Raw genomic sequence first — 914 nt, 5'->3', positions numbered from 1 at the left:
GGTCCTCTGCTCATTTTTTAATTGGATCGTTTGGTTTTATGTTGTTATTGAAATGTATGAGATCTTTGTATATTTTGAATATGAGGCCCTTATCAGAGGTGCTGCTTGCAAATATATTTTCCCATTGAGATGGTTGTCTCTTTACCTCGTTGATAATTTCTTTTGCTAAGCAGAAGCTTTTCAGTTTAATATAGTCTCATTCATTTATTTTAACTATTACTTCCCTTGCTTTTGAGGTCAAATTCAAAAAATCCTCTTAAAATCCAAGGTCTTTGAAATTCGTTCCTATGTTTTCTTCTATGCATTTTATTGTTTCAGGACTTGTATTCAGGTCCTTAATCCATTTTGAGTTCATTTTGGTGTATGGTGATAGACAACAGTCTAGTGTTATTCTTTTGCAGGTGGCTTTCGAGTTTTCCCAGCACCATTTATTGAAGAGGCTTTCCTTTCTCCACTGTATGTTTTTGGCTTTTTTGTCAAAAATTATTTGCTGAAAATTATATGTAAATATGGGTTTACTTCTGGACTCTTTATTCTGTTCCACTGGTCCGTGTGTCTGTTTTGCTGCCAATACCATGCCGTTTGATTATTGTCGCTTGTAGCATAATTTGAAGTTGGGCAGAGTGATGCCTCCAGCCTCACTCTTTTTTCTCAGGATGGCTTTGGCAATTCAGGGTCTTTGGTGCTTCCATAAAAATCTGATGGTTTTTTGTTCTATTTCTTTAAAAAATGCCAATGGAATTTTGATGGTAATTGCATTAAATCTGTATAATGCTTTAGGTAATGTGGTCATTTTAACTATGTTGATTCTTCCAATCCCAGATCACGGAATATCATTCCATTTCTTTGTATATTCTTTGATTTTTTTTAATAGGGTTCTATACTTTTCATTATATAGATCCTTCACATGTTTC

Source organism: Pteropus medius, unplaced genomic scaffold, assembly GCF_902729225.1.
Source record: "Pteropus medius unplaced genomic scaffold, Ma_sr-lr_union100, whole genome shotgun sequence".
Classification (NCBI taxonomy): Eukaryota; Metazoa; Chordata; class Mammalia; order Chiroptera; family Pteropodidae; genus Pteropus; species Pteropus medius.
This window is presented reverse-complemented; position numbering follows the sequence as displayed.